This window comes from Lissotriton vulgaris, chromosome 3_1 (assembly GCF_964263255.1).
Source record: "Lissotriton vulgaris chromosome 3_1, aLisVul1.2, whole genome shotgun sequence".
Classification (NCBI taxonomy): Eukaryota; Metazoa; Chordata; class Amphibia; order Caudata; family Salamandridae; genus Lissotriton; species Lissotriton vulgaris.
In genome coordinates this window covers 2,116,788,768-2,116,809,616 of record NC_141689.1, presented here as the reverse complement: position 1 = coordinate 2,116,809,616, position 20,849 = coordinate 2,116,788,768, and positions in this window count along the sequence as shown.

The following is a 20,849-nucleotide window of genomic DNA, read 5'->3' as shown; positions in this document are numbered from 1 at the left end:
CCGGGAGATAATGCTTGAGCTGAGGGTAAAATAATAGCTGGGCACAGATCGCCAGGCTGCTTGGTCGCTGGCCCTGCTGGTGTTGCTGAAGGATCTGGGAATGGGTCAGAGGTTTGTGACTTTAAGGATTGAAGAGCTGTTGATTTTAGTTCGCTTATCCAGTCCCCTAACATCAATGGTAAAGATGATAGTTTGTCTAGAAGAGGATCACAAGGTAGAAATTGTGACGGAGATGGTTGAGCTGCAAAGACAGCGTCTTGGCCCCTCTTTATAAGACCATTTAATTCCGAGATTTTCCAATCGATCCCTGAAATAGAGTCGGCCATTGACTGCAAAACAGAAAGCTGTAAGTCAATTTTTTGTGACTGGAAGTCCAGAGCAGTAGCCGCATATTGCAGAGTATTTAAGATTGTTGTCCATGGTGTTTCGGGCGCCAGTTTGCCTAAGTTGGTGCTCCCTTCTAATCTTGGAGAGGCGTTAATAGTTGGTTTCCCTTCAGGTGGTTTAAGGTTATAAGTGGCAACTAGTTCCTCCCACTCCTGTGCTGCTATGGAGGACATGTCGTTGTTTATGGAGTTATTTATTGGTTGCGAATCATTGAACGGCAGTAAAGTGCGACGTTGAGATGCCGTTATCGCTACTGGCCTAGTGTTTGGAGTTGTTTGTCCACTAATGCTGCTCAGGTTCGATTGAGATGTTTTAGTTGAAGTCAGAGGTGATCCTGGCAGTTGGGGTGATGGAATCCCGCTTCCTTGCCCTTTGAAATCCGTTGGAGGTCCCGTACATACGTCTCGGATTTCCTTCACTGAGATTGGGGATCTGCTGACTGGTTGGAGATTGGGCAGATCTTCTCTTGCCTCCTCTCTATGAATCATGGCTTTAATTACCTTTGACGCATCTTGGCTTCCTAGGAGTAATGGACTGAACTTTCTAGGTTGGGTCTCACTCTGATTGACTGAATGTCGATCGGTAAATAGCTCGGGGAGTTCGGCTTTGTTCGGTGGGCTCCAGACTCTCGTGGACATTTTTCTATCAGACCCCATTGCCAAGGAGTTGAGGATGGTAGGATCGTGGCCGGCTAGGAAGGTGTGTGCTGGTGTTTGTCTTAGATCAGATGATGTTGATGTTGGTATAGCAGCGGCGGGCCCGTTGCTGGATGGAAAGAAGACATTGGCTAGTTGGAGGGGGCCTACTTGGCTCTTAGTCGTGTGGCTACAGTCAGGTTCGCCTTGTAGAAGTGGAGTTTGAAGGCCTCTAATGTTCCCTGTCTTGGAGTAAATAACTGTCCCTGGGTATTTAAGGAAGTAAACCTTTGTGCAAATCTTAGGTTGATAAGAGCATATCCTTTTCTTTGCTGGCAGTCCGTCGATGGTTACAAGGTTTTCCGGGGCTATTGGTGGAGGCTTTGATACTGGAGATGATTACATTTGTACGGACCTTTGTGAGTACTGAGGGCCAATAGTTGAACAGAGCGGTGCCAGTGAGATGATTGCCTGATCTTTTTTATTTGTCGGATCAGTTGGGATTGGGATTTGATTTGAAGACAGCGTTTCCATAACTGTCAAGGTTGGGTCTTCTTTGATATTTTTATTGTGTGCATATGGATAATGTCCTGAGAGTTGTTTAGGTTTGCTGGAGATGTTGGCTCTAGATTTCCCAGTTTTCTTTTCCGTACTTTTGGCTTTGAGTTTGATTTAGGCTTTAGTTGTTGCCTAACTCTGCCTGATCTCATTGCTCCGCTTGTCTGACACTTCTCTGTTTTTTCCTTATCTGTTTTTCCTTTTTGTGACCCTTGCAAAAGTTATGATTGTACGCCAGTGGTGTAGTTCCGTCCTCTATTGGAACCCTGAGGGGGTCTGTTACAGGAGATTTTGACTTTCTCCTTCTCTTTTTGGAATCCAATAGATGCGGTTAGAGATGAATCCCTGGAATGATCACAGTTGTAACTGGTTGTCGCTAGGAGCTAGCTGTAACTGGTAGCTAGTGACTTGCACAAAGGCTGATAGCTGTCCTGCTATCTTCTAGATGCAGGCTATTTGATCAATGTGGAGCGTACTGGCACACTGAACGGACGCGGGGAAGGTGCTGCGGTTGCGGGCGGTGCTAATGGGGAAGACCACGGGTCAGCGCGACCTAGTCGAGCTGCCTTCCGGCCACCCCCCAGGCTTTTACTCAGTGGCCACCTCTATGCGCAGCCGCGCTCGCATGTGTACAGTGTCCAATGATCCCCTTATGACGCCTGGTGACGCTGTGTGTCACCGTTTGTCTCCTTCTCCTGCCCCTCTGCTGCTCCTTTCCTGAGGTGAACACAGCCTGGTATGTGGGCGGGTGGGGTTGGGGTTGGGGGCAGGGTGTGCAAGTTTACTGACCCCCGCTCCCCAGGTTGCAAGGGTGGTGACCCCAGTTGGATTAATGCAGAGGGCGGGGGTGGGAGAGTCGCGGGGAGAACAAGTTCCCCTTACCCAACGCCGCTCAGCGAATTCTGTGATCTGCACTCTACACTGCGTAGGAACACCAATGATTTTGATGCTCTCCAGGACAGATTTAACCTCAACGGTGGTGCTGGTGGTAATGTTGTCAGCTCCCGTGGGCCAGCTTCCGTGGGCCAAAGCACTCTGCCGCTGGGTGTGCCTTGAATGGGGGGAGGGAGCCTGGAGGGAACGAGGGGAGAGTTGGGGTGTATGCAGGGGCAAGAGGAAGCCGGGATGTATGCAGGAGCAAGGGGCTAGAGCAGGAGCAGCTGCTCGGCTCACCGCAGCTCACCTCTTTCAGGTGGGGCAGGTCCCAGCTGCTGCTGCGCTCCGTGCTCTGAAGCTCCTGTGCTCCGTGCTCCATGCTCCACGCCCACGCCTCAGCTGCTGTGGCACGACGGCTTTGACAAATTGCAGTGCGGGAGGCGAAGGCTCTGCTCCAGCGCCCATGGGCTCCGCTCCAGCTCCGCTCGTAGAACCTCCTGCATGCCGCCACACGCTGTACACCTCACCGACTGCGCTGCTAACTCGCTCCTCCTCCTCACACGTGTGATGCAACTACTCAGCAAACTCCAGGATGTGGACGCAACTCCAAGACTCAAACACTGATTTCCAGCACCAAGTTCTACAGTCTACCTGAATGACCACATACGTATATATATTAGCTGCCCTTCATGTGCCAAAAACTACAACTTAAACCTTTCACAGCCCTGTATTTCTACAGCTACAACACTCCATTGAATGTACAATAAACATTCATAATTGCCAAAATACGTTGTGTCTACCATCTTTTATGTATGCAACTATGAACGAATCAGTCAGTGATACCCCGTACCTTCCATGTTGACCAAGTTGTGGAACTTTACAGATATAATGACACCTAAGACCTGGGGGACGTTAGCACTACAAAAAAGGACACCCGAATCACCTAATTTCCCATATAGCTCACGACGGGACCACGTCCATAGCTCCGAAATCATGCTTCAGACCCTCGCGAAGCACTAGCATACATTGGACCAGCCCACTCCACTTACGCTACCAGGAAAACACAAAAACTAAACATGGCTCAGATTTCCATTCTAGTGTTTTCTTAGTTCCAGGTCTAGTTGGCAGAACGGCACACACACTCCCTCATGGCTGGTATACACCCACACCACACCCATCCAACGCATCCATCAATACACATGTGACCGTACCTATAAAAAAGCTGTGATGGACCGTCCTGGTGGTTCGGACGCCTCATGTAGGCCTGAATCACCGAACAGTGGGCCCACCACCACGTGCATGCCCTCTTTGGTTACTGAGTTAGTGGTACCGGAAAGACTGAGCAGGTGAATAACCTGCAATGATGATGTTGGGAACACGAGTATGTTGTTAGCCATAGAGATATCAAGACTCGGCACCATACTTCTCAGTGGCAGTTCGGGACTACATGATGTACAAGGTGTCCTGTCCACAGAAAGGTGAGCAGTGAGGCCTGGGTGCGCAGCGGACGGAGTCGAAGGGCAGCAGCAGACTGGATACAAAAAACCGACGCAGCGATTAAGACTAACACAGTCCTATATAGTGTATCTAATTGCATGTATATATTTTTTTACAATAGCAGGAACATTTGTATAATCGGTCAAACATCTGGAATATAAACTATACAAATTATTGGTTTTATATGCGAGAGGGAACGTGTGTGAAAGGGCAATGTTCTTCTGCTCCACATTTTGATAGTAACAAATACCAATCATAACATCTTTCTTTTACTATCTTTAGATGTAGAGCTTCAGGGTGCATTATGTCCTGGCAGGTGGTGACAGAAAGGTGAGCTGCAAATATTCTTTGCAGTCACTCTCTCACTTCCCCTCTCCCCTTTGATAAAAAAATGACACACAATGTTAACTTACTTTTTATCTTACAGGTTGTGTTTCACAAATTGGGGTCCTCCAAACACCTCTAAACCTCAATATTCGAGTATTCTGCAATGATGCGTGGCCATCGTAACAACTTCTGAGAAAGCTGCTTCGACACGTAGTGAACCCTCTTTCAATCAGGCCAATGGCACAAGGTGAGGAAAGAAGCTTCTTTCCAAAACATTGACAAGTCATCAGTGAAAGGAGAGAGTGGGTAGTGTGCAGCAGCTTCACTGCGTAGGAATGTACAATTACCTCCGGCCAGTGAGAATAGATTGGTTACAACAGTTTAAAGGGTAGATGTACGAGCCTCTTGCGCCACTTTTGTGTCACTTTTAACATGGGAAAAGCGGCGCAAGTAACTTCTGAATCTGCCTCTGACTTCCCAAGAAAAACACTCACCTCCGGACTCTGCAAGTCAAAGGAGTGCAACAGTCTAGATACCCAAGATTGACAAACGCTGCGATCTGGGCTGCGGATGTGTGTTGCTGTGGATACTGCTGTAATTCATTATCTGCTGCTGATTTTAATAGCACGCTTGAAAAAGCATTTTAAATTGTGATTTTGTGCATTCTCTTTGTAACACCCCTAAGATCTTCTTACCTGCACTTTCATTCGCTCGTGGCCCCGTTCCGCCCCGGCTCTGTGCCGTTTGTGCGGAAGGTCAGCTTGAGGAGCGTCACTTCCTGCTCGTGACACCACTTCCGCCCTGTACGTAATCTTCGCAGGTTAGCGGTCTAGTGCTGCCGAGCCTGCTTAGTATTTAGTTCTCGCTTCCAGCTCCCGCCCATTGACAAACGCAGCGATCTAGGCTGCGGATGTGTGTTGCTGTGGATGTTGCTGTAATTCATTATCTGCTGCTGATTTTAATAGCACGCTTGGAAAAGCATTTTAAATTGTGATTTGGTGCATTCTCTTTGTAACACCCCTAAGATCTTCTTACCTGCACTTTCATTCGCTCGTGGCCCCGTTCCGCCCCGGCTCTGTGCCGTTTGTGCGGAGGGTCAGCTTGAGGAGCGTCACTTCCTGCTCGTGACACCACTTCCGCCCTGCACGTAATCTTCGCAGGATAGCGGTCTAGTGCTCCCTCACCTTTAGTACTTAATGGCGGTATGGAGGAAGCGCAGCGGACTTCGCGCCGACTTCGTGCCGAAGTCGCGCACAAGTCAAGCCCGTCTGCGCCCGTCCCCGGCCGACCGGGCCCAGGGCCCCGTCGTTATGCCCATTTCCACACGTATTCCTCCTCCGACCTCCAACGACTTAACTTCTCAGGGCCTATTCCTGCCCGCGCTGCCAGGGCGGCTCAGGAATGTGGTATTCTTGTCCTTTCTGATATCCCTGCACTCGACTCCCCGCACGACCCTTCCCCAGCCCCTTCCCCCTTATTGTCTCCGAAATCCGCCTCCCTACTAATCTATTACCTCAATACCCGCTCCCTCATATGCCACCAGCTAGAGATATTTCAACTATTACATCAGAGCACTATTGATATCCTCCTCCTAGCCGAAACATGGATCACTGAGGACTCAGCCCCTGACATCCTCGCAGCAATCCCTACGGGATACTACATTATGCAAGCCAACCGGCCCACTGGGAAGACGGGCGGCGGGGTGGTGGCCATTATCCGCTCTGACCATAAATTCTCAGAGGCCACCATGACATCTATTCCCAAAACTGAATGCCTCACTCTTAAATTTTCCTCTGCCAAATCGTCCTTTGTTTGTGTTCTCGCCTACAGGCCCCCGTAATACATGCCTCTCTTACCCCAACTATTCAGCGATTCCATCTCTCAACTTGCGATCAATCATGCTAATATCATGATAATCGGCGACTTTAACTACTGGCCATCTGATGCCCGCGAAAGCCAATCCTCCACGGAATTTACCGATCTCTTAACTAGCATGAATTTTTCCCAGCACGTTCACACCCCTACCCACCACAAAGGCCACATCTTGGACCAAGTCTGGACGTCCAATCTCGACATTTCTCCCCCAGCTGTCCTCCCCTGCTCATGGTCCGACCATTGCCTCATTTCCTTTCATCTTCACCTTCATACTTCTTGCCCTCCCCCCTCGTAAAGAATCTCTCAGCTCGCAACTGGAAAAGGGCAAATCTGGCTGACTTTCATGCCATACTGGCCTCCACCTCACCTACCCCCTCGATCTCGCTAGCGGATCAGGCTGATCATCTTGATGGATGGCTACTTCCCGCAAGCAACAAAGTTGCCCCTTTCAAAACAATCATAGCCAAGCGCCCGCACGACGCTCAACGATGGTTCTCTGACCAACTTAAAGCTGAAAAACTTGCCCTTCGGCAAGCTGAACGTCGTTGGAGGCGCAACTACGACCCGGAACTCAGAATTGTTTATGCTGACTCTCTAAAGTCCTACAAAAAATCGATCCTGACAGCTAAAACTGCCTACTTTTCTCAAAAGATAATAGACTCTAACAACAAAGCCAAAGATATCTTTTCAATCGTCAACGAGCTTTCCCTGCCTGATAGGGTCACTCCCCAACCCCAGCCAACCCAAACCCTGTGTGATTCTTCAAACTCTTATTTCATCGATAAAATCACAACCATAAAAAACAATATCCCGACCCCTTCATCCCCTCTTCCTCCTCCCCTCCCCCCCAGGAACACCAGCCTCTTGACCGAGTTTCCTCCAATTTCTCTAAAAGAATTCTCCTCACTACTTCTTAAAGTCAGCTCAGGTTCTCCTAACGACTGCTGCCCCCCCCAGATCTTGAGGGAGGCCTTCCTAGCCTGTCCGGACCCCCCACTGGCTTTGCTTAACAACTCTCTTGCCACGGGGGAGGTCCCTCGCTCCTTCAAACAGGCAGCCGTCCTACCCATCCTAAAAAAAAACAACGCGAACTCCACAATCCTAAGTAATTATCGACCCATCTCCCTCCTCCCTTACTTAGGAAAGATCTTGGAGACCTATGTCACCCGCTGCCTGAGCTCCTTCATAGAGAAATCCTCCTTCCTGGATGTCCAACAAGCTGGCTTCAGACCCCTCCATTCCACCGAGGCGGTCATAGTAGCAGTCATGGATGCCCTCAGGAAAGGTGCCGACCAAAACATCTCTCAGGCCCTTGTCCTTTTAGACCTTTCGGCAGCTTTCGACACGGTCGATCATGCCATCCTGATCAACCGTGTCCACAATGCTGGCATCCAGGGAGTGGCCCTTGACTGGCTTAGATCATTCCTTGACCAGCGATCACAAGCAGTCCACCTGTCCACCTTTTCTGCATCCTACACATCCCTAACCTGCGGTGTCCCACAGGGCTCTGCACTATCCCCCCTTCTATTTAATTTGTATTTGCAACCCCTCTTAGCTTCCCTCCATAATTCCCCGGTCACAATCTTCAACTACGCGGACGATCTTCAGTTAGTTTTTCCCATTGATTCCCTCCCTTCCTCCCGTCTTAATTTTCAGTCCATCATGTTGGCCATCGCAGAGTGGATGTATCACAGCCAACTGAAATTGAACCCCACAAAAACTGAGCTAGTACTTGTGGGGGGCCCCACTAACCCGTGGAATACCACCTTTTGGCCATCATCCCTAGGGGCGGCACCCACTCCAGTGAGCACAGTGAAGAGCCTGGGGGTGATTATTTCCGAAGACCTCTCGATGAGACCACAAATCAACTCAGTCACCTCATCCTGTTTTTTCCATCTCAGGCGGACCCGCAAAATCAGTAGGTTTCTCACTAGAGATGCCCTTATTCAAGTCATCATCGCTCTCCTTACCTCCAGGCTCGACTACGCCAACATGCTGTATGTGGGGATCCCCGCATGCCACCTCCACCGGCTGCAACTGGTACAGAACCAGGCTGCCCGCCTGATTTTCCGCCAGCCTAAACATCAGCATGTTATCCCCCTTCTTCGTAGTCTTCACTGTCTACCTGTCTCCAAGCGCTGCACTTTCAAGCTGGGATGCACAGTTTTCAAGGCCCTCTCTGATGCAGCCCCTGCCTTCATTTCATCTGTTTTGACACGCTACATCCCCCACAGAGCTCTCCGCTCAACATATCTTAATTACCTCGTGGTCCCCAAATTCAAACGTAAAAAGCACGGTGGTTTGAGTTTCTCTGTTCTGGCCCCCTCCACCTGGAACTCCCTGCCATCCACACTTCGCCTTTGTCCCAGCTACGACTGCTTCCGCAGACGATTAAAAACTCTGCTATTTCAGTCTGCATACGAGTAACTCCCTCACCTTTGATCACTGCACTTTGTCAAGAGCGCCATGAAACCGTTGGTGAAAGTGCACGGTATAAATAATTTTAACGTAACGTAACTCACCGCTATGCAGTGAGAATGCATGGGATATACTACTTTGGAAAAAAACATTGCACAGACACCTCCTTACAGTGGAACTTGTTGTAATATAGTATCCTGAGTGTACAAATAAATAAACCAAAAATCTACCTGTGCATTTGTATATACTATGCTATTACTAACTCTATATACTATCTTTCAGATCACTAAACTGGAGGGTGCACTATGAAGCAGCACGTCCTTGGACACACAACGTAGGCAAAAGGTGAGCTACGATTATTTTCTGCAGTATTAACTGGTCCATCTATAACTTTCTCTGTCTCACACTTTTAATGTTATTTTTTCTCTCTTTCTCTCGCTCACCTTCTCTCACATCGTTTCTCTTTCTCTTTTAAAGTTATAGACCCTGCTGTCCACTCTGACAAGAAGAACCAAAGCTGAGTTCAAGGTTTGAACTCTGGTGGTTACAGTGTTTACACAAGGTAAGCAGAGCAGCCGAGATATACAATGCCTCCGATTAAATGCATTAGAATTAAAAGAGCTTATTTACAAGCACCTTACGCCACTTTTGAGTCACTTTCAACATGAGAAAAGTAACACAAAAGTGGTGCAAGAGTCTTGTAAATAAGCCGTAAAGAATATTGTCCTTCATAATTACTTTATCTCTCACCTAATTCTTTCTCATCTCTGAATCATTTTAAAGACCTGTAGATCTATAGTGTAAATCTTACTCAGTAGGCACTTCCATACAGACACTGCTTGAACGCGGGCTAATAAGACAAGTGAAATGTATCAGGCACACTGCAGACATAAAAATAAGAAAATATCGCCAATTGTTACCTTATATGTGTACATTTGTATGTACTCTGCTATTACTAAATCTCTATACTATCGTTCGGATCACTAAACTGGAGGGTGCACTATAAACCAGCACCTGTTTGGACACACAACGGAGGCAAAAACTGAGCTACAAGTATTTTCTCCAGTATTAACTGCTCCATCTATAACTTTCTCACTCTCACACTTTTAATGTCTTTTTTTCTCTTTCTCTCACTCACTCTCTCTCACCTCGTTTCTCTTTCTCTTTTAAAGATATGGACGCTGCTGTCCTCTCTGACATGTAGGACCAAAGCTGAGTTCAAGTTGTGAACTCTGTTGGTCACAGTGTTTACACAAGCTAAGCAGAGCAGCCTAGATATACAATCCATCCGATTAAGAGCATTAGAAATAAAAGAGCTTATTTACAAGCCACTTGCGCCACTTTTGCATCACTTTTAACATGAGAAAAGTAGCACAAAAGTGGCGTGAGATTCTTGTAAATAAGCTCTAAAGAATATTGTCCTGCATGATGACTTGATCTCTCACCTAATTCTGTCTCATCTCTGAATCATTTTAAAGACCTGTTGATCTGTAGTGTAAATCTGATGCAGTAGGCACTTCCATACAGACAACGCTTGAACGCGGGCCTGTAAGACAAGTGAAATGTATCAGGCACACAGCACACGTAAAAATAAGGAGATATCGCTAAGTGTTACCTTTCCTTGTAATGTTTGACCTCATTTAGTCACATTGATCTAATTTTAAACACTAATTTTCTTTTTTTTTTTTTGCAGATTACCTACCGTGCTTCTATTGGAGTCTATATCACATTTTGTTTATTATATTGTTTTGTTAAAGTTATGTTTCTAGTTATTTATTGTATTGTTATCTTTAAGTTACGTTTCCAGTTATTTATTGTTGTTTTAATGAAAGTTAATTTTAAAAAGTACATACTTCTTTTTTGTGGGGGGGTGGTGGTCCCCAATAGAAATGATATTTATGTTTTGAAGTATAATTCTGAGGCTAACTCTTTACCAGATCTTTACCAGAGTCTATAGCTACGACTAACGGTTCCTATGGAACAATTTTAATACTCCAGCACAGTAACTTTTTCCATTAGCAACATAGTGTAGTGAACTTCTAACTGTGCTCAGGTAAGTGTTCCATGAACTGTTACTATGGTAACAGCAGAAAGTCATTTGGGGGTAGGGTTAAAAGGTATTGGCTGTACAGAAACCGTTATATTTACCCTGAATCCTCTACATGACAGAAAGGAAAGCAAAGTAAAACAAAACACTGTGTACCAGATTTACAACCCCCTTGCACCACTTCGCGTCCAAGGCCCTCTCCAACAAAATTAGAAGTGTGTGGGACTCAACGACATCCCTCAAGCCCCGGGAACCACCACCCCTTGGGATTTGTGTTTTGTGGGAGGCAGGCTGCGTGGCCCTCTGCCTGGAGCCCTTGAGGTCCCCTGGGACCGCCACACCCAGGACCGGTTCATACAGTGTCCCGGGGTGCCTACCCCAGGGACACTGCTGTTTGCTATGAGAGGGTGAGAGTCTCACGCCTTCCGCCCTCCCATAGCAAACTCTGTTTGCATTTTGAAAGACAGAGCAGTGAAATGTGTTCTCGATTTCAAAATCCAAACCAGATTGCATTTCCATATGCAAATTAGCATCTCCCTTTGCAGAAAAGCAATGCTGGCTCCCGAAAAACCCGGGAAACCAGCTGGACCGTGGGGGCATTGTGGCTCCCCCCTCGGTCCCCAACATTTTTTATAAGACCCGGAGGATACGTTCCCCGGGAATATTAGAAAGGACTGTTAGGGGCTATTTTTTTACAGAAAAAGTTAAAGTTGCGCACCCAATGCGGCCCCATGGTGTGCACGGGCTGGATGCACGACTCATAATCTGTAGGGTGGGTGACTTTACTGCACAACTTCTAGGTGTTTGGGAGCCGGCATTACTTTTCCACATCAAGAGCTACTAACATGCAGCTCCCCATGTGAAAAAGCAATCTGATTTAGATTTTGAAAAAGAGAACAGATTTCCTTGCTATGTGAGGGCGGGATGGGCATCTCGGGACACTGCAAGAGCTGGCCCTCCCACAATACATAAAGCCCCGGGGAGTGGTGGTCCCCGGGGCTCTGAAGACCGTACAGCCCCCCAACCATGATTTTCTTTGTAACCCCAGAGGGTAATGGGGCCCTCAAGTGCTCCATGAGGGGGGCCTTGCAGTCCCCCTCCCACAATACATAAAGCCCAGGGAGGTGATGGTCCCTGTGGCTTTGAGGACCTTTGACCCCTCCCCCCACCATTTTTTTCTTTTTAGCCCCAGAGGTGCCGATCTCTGAGGCTGGGGGGCCCCTGTGGGCCCCACATTAAATTTAATAATTTTGCCCCCGGTATTTAACCCCCGGGGACGAAATATTTTAAAAAAATCAGTTTTGTTTTATATATTTTACGGCACAGCCCACGCACCCTACATGCACCTGCCGAGTTTAAAAAAAAAAAGAAATGTGGGCCCTGGGGGTCCTTCTGTGTCCCCCTAAGCAAATTATTTCTACCCTCCCCCCTTTCTCCGTTTTTCACACATATTCCACTGACTTCCTCAGCCTCGCTTCTACCGACGCACAAAATGGCTGCCAACAGTTCCTGCTTTCGAATGTTTACAACCACTTGACAGCCAATCAGCATTCAGAGCGTGATCGGGACGGTGCGCTTATGGTACGATGACGGAAATATGGCAAGAAAATGATAAATAACTGCTGGAATAGAGCAAATGATAAACTGAGAAGGGAATGCCTCATGCCAAAAAATGAGGAAGAGAGTCCAGATACATAGCACAAGTAATAAGGAAAACATTGAAAATTCTGCAGTTGGATACCACAGTTGGAGAAAAAATGGGGACACATCCAATAATAACATACAGGAGAGCGAGAAACTTAAAAGATCAGCTGGTCCACAGCCATTTCAGAAATAAAAATGTGAAAACAACTTGGCTGAAAACAAAGGGATTCATAAAGTGCCATAACTGTAAAGTTTGTGAGATCGCCAAACCTACAAAAGAAATAACTATGGCAAACAACAAAGTCTGGCAAATAAAAGAACTGATTACATGTAAGAGTCAGTACAGAAACTACATCATAGAGTGCCCCTGCAAGTTACAATATGTAGGGAGCACTATATGTGAACTAAAAAAACGAATACTCGAACATGTCCGTGCTATTGTAAATAAAGAAGTGATGTAATCAGTGATGTCATTTGAGATGTCATAGGTGATGTCTTGAGTGATGTCACTGATCATGTCATGAAAGATGTAATATATGACGTCATCAGCAGTGCATTGCGGGCGCACGAGTTATAGTTAGCTAAACTAACTATAACAGGGGAATTTCAATGGTTTTGTATGAGTGAAATCTCCAGCTAACTATAACATGTGTGAACCCTATGTTTTTTTCAGTGAATTTCTAAGGTTTTTAAAAAGCTAATTCCTAACTATAACGTGGTTGAGACCTATGGTTTTTCCAGTGAATTTCTAAGGTTTTTTAAATGCGAATTCCTAACTATAACGTGGCTGAAACCTATGGTTTTTTCAGTGAATTTCAAAGGTTTTGTAAATGATCATTTTTAAATGTATTAATTGTTATTTTTTTTTCATGCTGATTTACAACATTGTTTTAAACTATTTATTTTTAGATAATTTATTTTTTAAATTACATTACATATTTTTAATATAAATTGAAATTTAAAAAAAATATTGAAATTATAATATTTGTTTCTTTTATTTTATATTTTTTTTTATTTTTATATTTTTTTTATAGCAGGCAAAGATAACCTATGGAAGGAAATTCAAGTTACTGGTAAGTACTGTTAAAACTTCTTTTCAGGCTCAGGACTGGGCTGAAAGATGCAGCACTGAGGTCTCTCTTGATAACAGGTGAGTAAATCAGAATTAGTAGTTCGGCTGATTTTAGAGGAATGTTTTAAATTTCCAAAACTCCACACTTAGAAGAATTTCCAAGTGAAACCAGTCAATGTTAGCCTATGGAAAAAATTCAAGGTACTGTAAAATTGATACTTGTAGGGCGCACTTCTCACCCGCAAGGGTCTCAAGGCGCTTGTACGAATACCGCTGTGGAACCCATCCTGGCTTTCCCTGTGAGGCGTCCACTCCTGGGCACCCCCAAGGTGGAGGCCAGGCATCCTTAGCGTTGTGGGGGCCGTTGTGGAGATTAAGCAAGCTATTGCCCAGTGTTGCAGAGTGGGACTCCATGGTTGGAATAGGCACCCAGGCGAGGATTATCAGGTCCATGGAATTTTTGAGCCCAAGACCCGCTGAGGAGGGGAATTGAACCCTGGTCCCGGGCTAGACCTCTGCATCAGGGTCTGCCGCTCTAACCATTGATTACTTTTAATGATCAGTAGTGGGCTGAAAGATGCTGCACTGAGGTCTCTCCTGAAAACAGGTGACTAAATCAGAATTCGTAGTTCAGTTGATTTTAGAGGATTTTTTTTTAAGTTCCAAAACTCCACACTTAGATAAATTTCCAAGTGAAACCAGTCAATGTTACCCTATGGAAGAAAATTCAAGTTACTGTAAGTATGGTTAGAATTACTTTTCAGGATCAGTAGTGAGCTTAAAGATGCAGCACCAAGGTCTCTCCTGACAAAAGGTGAGTAAATCGGAATTTGTAGTTCGGCTGATTTTAGAGGAATTTTTTAAAGTTCCAAAACTCCACACTTAGAAGAATTTCCAAGTGAAACCAGTCAATGGTAACCTATGGAAGGAAACTAAAGTACGCGCCCATAGATATATCTTTGATTTTACTCTTGATTTTCTCAGGAACAACTGCACATATTTACACCATTTAACTAAAAGCGTGATCTGTGACCCAACCTGTACCTTTTTGCCAAATTTGGTGTAATTCCGTTCAGCAGTTCAGGCTGTAGCCGCGCCTAAAGGTTCCTATGGAAAATTGCATGGGGAAAACACGTTTTGGAACCCCCCTTTTTTCTGGGCCTCCACTTAACGAATCACTCTAAAACTTTCAGGATAGGAGCGGGCCATCTTCCTGGAGAATTTTGCGAAGATTCGTTGACCGGCGGCAAAGTTAAAATGCAATTAAAATGCGACCGGCAGCAAAGTTATTCCAAATAGAATGTTGCGGATTTCCTATGGAAACTAGGTCCTAACAATAACTACATACTGGCCATAGCCAGTAGGTAATATGTATATATATATATATATATATATATATATATATATATATATATATATATATATATATATATATATATATATATATATATATATATATATATATATATATATATATATATATATTACCTACTGGCGGTCGCCAGTAGGTAGTTATAGTTAGGATTTTTTTCAATGTTAAATCTCAAAATTCTATTTGGAATAACTTTGGCACCGGTTGACGAATCTGCCTGAAAATTTCATGAAAATGGCCTCGTCGAGCTCCGGTCCTTCCCTGAAAGTTTGGGGGGGATACAATAAGCGGGGGCCGAGATAAAAGGGGGGTCCCAAAACGCGTTTTCCCCATGTTAATTTCCATAGGGCGGTCGATTTCACTTTTAGCCCGAACGGCTGAATGGATTTACACCAAACTTGGCAAAATTGTAGGGACTGGTAGCCCGATGTGCCTTTGCTATGTCTCAAGATATGTGCTCCAGTGGATTTTGAGTAAATTAGGTTCCAAAAAATATATATATCTATAGCAGCGCACCGGTGCGCGCACCAGGGAGCGCTCCGGGCGCGTGACGCGAGGTGCGCATGGAAAGCTGATTGGCTCTCGGGTGTCTGTAAACATTCGAAACAGTCCAGAGCGGTCGCCATCTTGTGTCTCGGTAAAATCGAGACATAAGAGGTGGCTAAAACAAAGTGGGAACTGACCATAAGGCGTCAGGGATAGACCCCTTTGACCCCCTAGGTTTGATGTGGGGGCTATAAAAGGGCCCCGCGGGGCATTTAAAATATTTTTTTTTTTTTCGTTTTGCACGGGGGAAGCGCACGGTGCGCGCACCGGGGAGCGGCCCGGGGAGCGTACTATGAGGAAAAAAGGTGACAGAGTTTTTAAAAAATGAAGTTTGGATTTAGAAATTGGAGGTAGTTCTAAAAAGAACTTTTTTTTTTCTTCTTTTTGTTGTTTTATATTTTTTTTGTGTTTTTTGAACTTTTTGAACTTTTTTTGGCTTTTCAAAACAGTTTTATATTTTTTTTGTATTTTTTTAGGGGGAGAAACAAAAAAAGGGAATTGAAACTGGCTCAACTGGAGCAAAAAAACAAAAAACCCAAAAAATTACTTCTTTTTGGGGCACTTGTGATTATCACCTGCAAGGACGATGAGTTTCACACTTTGTTCCCCATAGGAGATAAGCTTGCCACAAGCAGTGCAAGTAATTTTAAAATCAGCAAATCTCGGCTGAATGCAAGGCATCACCTTGGATGTTTCTGGTTCCGAGGAAGTGGGTTGGTTTCTTTGGGAGGGGGTCCTTGATGAATGGGGGAGGTTACTGGCCAGTTCCCGGAACTCTGCACGAGAGTAGTTGTTTGGATGCTTTCTTGTCATGTGCCGAATCATGGTATAGTTACCAAAAGAATATTTCTTATTTGGGTTGCCCCGTGAAAGTTCATCATTGCAGATGAGGCAAGTCACTTTGGGCGCATTCACCTTTTTTTTCCCCTCTGGAATTGAAAAAAACTGCCAAATAAAGTGTGGTTTGGGTTTGTAAGGTGTATTTTCTTCTGGCAGCCATCTTCTTCTCCCCTCCTCCTCTTCCTCTTCCTCTTCCTCCTCCTGTTCTTGACCACCAATATAATTTGGAGCTGGTCCTCTTGGTTGTTGTGGTGGTGGTGGTGGGGCAGATGCACCAGCTGATGCTACTAATGAAGCCATTATTTAGAGCAAAAAAGTAGACAGAGCAACAAACAGGTCTTCCTCAGTCAAAGGACAAAGTCAGAATAAGGAAAAAAGGTGGGGTCTTTCATCATTTAGAAAAAAAAACTGTCCTGAACCAATGAGAAGTGTTATTTTCAGGTCACAAGACCAGGGGCTTCATCATTATGAAACCAAAACTGTTATGAACCAATGAAAAGTGTTATTTTCTGCTCACATGACCCGACGCGCTTATGCTACGCGCCCGGGGCGCGCCCGGGGGCGCGCCCCGGGTCGCGCAGCGTAAGCGCGTCGGAAGTTTACGTTGTGCGATCGTATTCGCTCGAGTACTTCCGGGTGCGCTTACGCCGTGCGTATCACGCGGTCGCGGCTACGCGATACGTCACGATCATGTTTTCGTTTGCGATATTGGCGCTCACGGGACGCTCCCCGGAGCGCGCCCCGGGGCGCTTTGTAAAAATACGCTTTTCGGGGCGCTCCCCGGGGCGCGCTCCGGGAGCGCTCCCCAAAATAATTAAAAAAAAAAAAATTGGGATAATTGTAGGGACAGGTAGCCCTATTCTGAAGTGGTTTGTAAAAAACATTAACTTTAGAAAAATATGTATTGTGCTACATTGGGCTTAATATATGTTAGAGCCAAAATGTAGCCCAAATGTAGCCCAAAGTAGCCCAATGTAGCCCAAAGATGGCCACCAGAGATCAAAAATTGAAAATGTAGCCCAAAATTCAACTAGATGTAGCCCAACTGTAGCCCAATGAGAGAATGTACCAGAGTGTTAAAAAGAACAACTAGAGTGCTAACAGTCTTATTTATAAAGTGAAACTTATAGTTAGGAATTAGCATTAAAAAAACCTTTGAAATTCACTGAAAAAACCATAGGTTTCACACCAGTTATAGTTAGGAATTAGCATTTAAAAAACCTATTAAATTCACTGAAAAAACCATAGGTTTCACACCAGTTATAGTTAGCTGGAAATTTTACTGATATAAAACCATTGAAATTCCCACGTTATAGTTAGTCGGACTCACTATAACTTGCGCGTGCAATGCACTGCTGATGACATCACATATTACATCACTCATGACATGATCAGTGACATCACTCATGACACCATCCTTGTGACATATTGACAGACCTCCTTTCACTATAATGTAACCCTTGAGACACATATTCAAAAATAGAAACTGAAATTTTTTAAAAAAAGGAGATACCTATATCAGTTACAACAAGCAATTCAGTAATTCCACTATCTATATACACATCCACTCATTCACCAACAGTTCTATATAGTCACTCATACATATACTCACTCATCATATGAAGTGATACACCTATACATCCTGTTACACACCGACATTCATCCAAAAGTTACTCACACACATATTCACACGTGCAAATAAACTATTGAACAACGATTTATTTGAATATAGAGTTATACACACACTTCCACCTTACTTCTATTGAAAATTACACATATTTATTCTCTTAAACAATCACTTATACAAACACATACTTATTTAAACAGGAAATCTTACAATCTCTTACTCTCACATATACTCACTTATATACATCAATATTCATATATACTAGATTAAAACATATGTAGTTACTGATAAAGACACTAGTGAGACAGTCATTCACTCACTAACAAACACATATAGACACTCATCCACCCATACAGTCCTGTACATATGCTGTCTTCAAAACACATACAAACAAAGAGTCAGTCACTCATGCATCTATGTGCTAAGTAATACCTCCACCAAACTATATAGACACTCATACTGATACTAATAAAAATATCAAATAACCCATATACATACGCATGTAGCTACTTACCAACACATGTAGCCACTTATACACAAAGTGAAACACTAATATATGTATTTAAATATTTAAACATAACTCACTAATATTTATTTTTCAGAAAGACACATATTCACTGGATGGTGTCATCAGTGATGTCATGAGTGATGTCACTGACCATGTCATGAGTGATGTAATATGTGATGTCATCAGCAGTGCATTGCACGCGCAAGTTATAGTGAGTCCGACTAACTATAACGTGGGAATTTCAATGGTTTTATATCAGTAAAATTTCCAGCTAACTATAACTGGTGTGAAACCTATGGTTTTTTCAGTGAATATATATATATATATACATAAATAAATAAATATATATACATACATATATATATATAAAAATAAATAAATATATATATATATATATATATATATATATATATATATATATATATATATATTCCCACGTTATAGTTAGTCGGACTCACTATAACTTGCGCGTGCAATGCACTGCTGATGACATCACATATTACATCACTCATGACATGGTCAGTGACATCACTCATGACATCACTGATGACACCATCCAGTGAATATGTGTCTTTCTGAAAAATAAATATTAGTGAGTTATGTTTAAATATTTAAATACATTTATTAGTGTTTCACTTTATGTATAAGTGGCTACATGTGTTGGTAAGTAGCTACATGCGTATGTATATGGGTTATTTGATATTTTTATTAGTATCAGTATGAGTGTCTATATAGTTTGGTGGAGGTATTACTTAGCACATAGATGCATGAGTGACTGACTCTTTGTTTGTATGTGTTTTGAAGACAGCATATGTACAGGACTGTATGGGTGGATGAGTGTCTATATGTGTTTGTTAGTGAGTGAATGACTGTCTCACTAGTGTCTTTATCAGTAACTACATATGTTTTAATCTAGTATATATGAATATTGATGTATATAAGTGAGTATATGTGAGAGTAAGAGATTGTAAGATTTCCTGTTTAAATAAGTATGTGTTTCTATAAGTGATTGTTTAAGAGAATAAATATGTGTAATTTTCAATAGAAGTAAGGTGGAAGTGTGTGTATAACTCTATATTCAAATAAATCGTTGTTCAATAGTTTATTTGCACGTGTGAATATGTGTGTGAGTAACTTTTGGATGAATGTCGGTGTGTAACAGGATGTATAGGTGTATCACTTCATATGATGAGTGAGTATATGTATGAGTGACTATATAGAACTGTTGGTGAATGAGTGAATGTGTATATAGATAGTGGAATTACTGAATTGCTTGTTGTAACTGATATAGGTATCTCCTTTTTTTATTTAAATTTCAGTTTCTATTTTTGAATATGTGTCTCAAGGGTTACATTATAGTGAAAGGAGGTCTGTCAATATGTCACAAGGATGGTGTCATGAGTGATGTCACTGACCATGTCATGAGTGATGTAATATGTGATGTCATCAGCAGTGCATTGCACGCGCAAGTTATAGTGAGTCCGACTAACTATAACGTGGGAATTTCAATGGTTTTATATCAGTAAAATTTCCAGCTAACTATAACTGGTGTGAAACCTATGGTTTTTTCAGTGAATTTAATAGGTTTTTTAAATGCTAATTCCTAACTATAACTGGTGTGAAACCTATGGTTTTTTCAGTGAATTTCAAAGGTTTTTTTAATGCTAATTCCTAACTATAAGTTTCACTTTATAAATAAGACTGTTAGCACTCTAGTTGTTCTTTTTAACACTCTGGTACATTCTCTCATTGGGCTACAGTTGGGCTACATCTAGTTGAATTTTGGGCTACATTTTCAATTTTTGATCTCTGGTGGCCATCTTTGGGCTACATTGGGCTACTTTGGGCTACATTTGGGCTACATTTTGGCTCTAACATATATTAAGCCCAATGTAGCACAATACATATTTTTCTAAAGTTAATGTTTTTTACAAACCACTTCAGAATAGGGCTACCTGTCCCTACAATTATCCCAATTTTTTTTTTTTAAATTATTTTGGGGAGCGCTCCCGGAGCGCGCCCCGGGGAGCGCCCCGAAAAGCGTATTTTTACAAAGCGCCCCGGGGCGCGCTCCGGGGAGCGCCCCGTGAGCGCCAATATCGCAAACGAAAACATGATCGTGACGTATCGCGTAGCCGCGACCGCGTGATACGCACGGCGTAAGCGCACCCGGAAGTACTCGAGCGAATACGATCGCACAACGTAAACTTCCGACGTGCTTACGCTGCGCGACCCAGGGCGCGCCCCCGGGCGCGCCCCGGGCGCGTAGCGTAAGCGCGTCGGGTCATGTGAGCAGAAAATAACACTTTTCATTGGTTCATAACAGTTTTGGTTTCATAATGATGAAGCCCCTGGTCTTGTGACCTGAAAATAACACTTCTCATTGGTTCAGGACAGTTTTTTTTTCTAAATGATGAAAGACCCCACCTTTTTTCCTTATTCTGACTTTGTCCTTTGACTGAGGAAGACCTGTTTGTTGCTCTGTCTACTTTTTTGCTCTAAATAATGGCTTCATTAGTAGCATCAGCTGGTGCATCTGCCCCACCACCACCACCACAACAACCAAGAGGACCAGCTCCAAATTATATTGGTGGTCAAGAACAGGAGGAGGAAGAGGAAG